We start from the raw sequence: 1,814 nt of genomic DNA, 5'->3' as shown, positions 1-1,814 counted from the left end.
ATATTCCTGACCATGCCGCGTGCTCGCCCACTCCCACCCTCTCCCTCCGCCGTGGTCTTCTTTGTTCTTACTCGCGCACGCGTGTGTGTGTGCGTGTGTGCGTATGCGTGTGTGTGCGCGTGTGTATGTGAAAAGCGCTCTGTCCTCCCTCTGGGCCGTTTTGTGTTTTGGTTGGTTGCTGGCTCGGCACTTCCTTTGTTCGTTCCACTGGACATGCCCGCGCAGAAGACGAAGCGAAAAAAAAAGGCAGAAGCAAACGGAAAGACAAGCGAAGGAAAAAGTAGCACGCATACACACACTCACACTCACCATGTAGCTACTTTCGGCTCCCCCTCTCCCAATCCTCACTGACTCGCTGGAGTGCGGGAGTGCGCGGTGGGGCTGCGACTGTCTTTCTGTCTCTCGGTAGCGTTTTCCAGTTAGTGGGTTTGAGCGTGTCTTTGTGTCTTTTCTTGGGGAAGTGAATCGGTCATCTCTGCATTTCTTTGGCTCTTGTTTTGCCCAGCGGTGAGAGACACACGTGGAGTTCCTTAGGGATACTCTGCTGCACTGTCTATTGAGTCGCGCATCTCCCTTCGTATCCCGATCACGCAACATCATCGCCACTCCCCCATCCGTCTCTTAGTCTCGTGCTTGGCACACGCGTTTGCACCACCACCACCATCTGTCTTGATATCTTTTCTTTTCCGGCTTATTGATTTTGAGTTGGTGTAGCTCCTACACGTATTCACGCGTCCCCGTCGCCGCCTTAGCTTGTGTTGCGTCTCCCTTTTCTTTTTTTCGCGCAGGTTTCGCAGTGCAAAGACACATTATTCATTGATTTCTCTCCTCCTCCGGGCCTTCCTTGTGTTCCTTGCTGGCCGGATCCTGTGAAGCGGTCCCCATTGTGCGCGGTTGCCTTCTCTCACTCTCTCTGCGTCTTTGTTTATTCCTTGCTGCTCTCTTCCCCTCTCGCTCTCTCTCACCGCCGTCTCTGGCCCTCGCCTCGCAGCTTGTGTCTCGACTTTTCTCCGGTGGCGCGCGAATGTGGCCACGCTCTTGTAGGGGCCCCTGCGGCACCTGCAGCAGGGAAGGGGGAGGCCAAAGAGCTGCATTGGATGCAGTACGTGTGCGTGTGTCTTCTGTAAGCGCCTTGCGCACATGCATGCACACACACACACACACACACACGCATACTCAAGATAGAAAAAGAAACGCGAGAGAGTAACGATAAAAAAAAAGATGGAGGAACCGAACAGCAACAAAAAGATTTGATAAACGGTGATCGTGATGATCTGCGTGTGCTCTCGTGTAGCTCGACGTGTGTGAGTGTGTTTGTGTTTTCCGTTGCTCCTCATTCTCCTGGTGCTCTTTGTTTTATGCTGTCTCAAGCATTCCCTCTCTGCTAGTATGCTTGTCTTTATCAGCGAGTGAGCGCGCTCGTGCGCTCCTCTGCGTGCGCGTTATGACGATCGTGTGTGTGTGTGTGCGTGTGCTTGTATGGTGTGGCGGTCAATGAAGAAGCAAAGAAAAAAATACGGAAGCGATGGAAAAGAGGATGAGGGTGCGCCGATGGGGATAGATAGCATAGAAAAAGAGAAGCACGACTGCGCCTCGCTCCCCCTCCTCTCTCTCGTCTCTCTTTCTCCAGATCTCCGCCCCCAGCACAGGCGCGCACACACACACACACACACACACACACACACACACACACACACACACACACACACACACACACACACACACACACACATGCCGCGAAATAGAAGTGTACGCGCATAACGGAGGCACACCATGAAGGACAAAGAAAGAACGAAAAGCAAAAGGAATGGGAA

This window comes from Leishmania infantum, chromosome 25, assembly GCF_000002875.2.
Source record: "Leishmania infantum JPCM5 genome chromosome 25".
In the NCBI taxonomy this organism is placed as follows: Eukaryota; Euglenozoa; class Kinetoplastea; order Trypanosomatida; family Trypanosomatidae; genus Leishmania; species Leishmania infantum.
The sequence above is the reverse complement of the archived record's forward strand: the minus strand, read 5'-3'. Positions refer to the sequence as shown.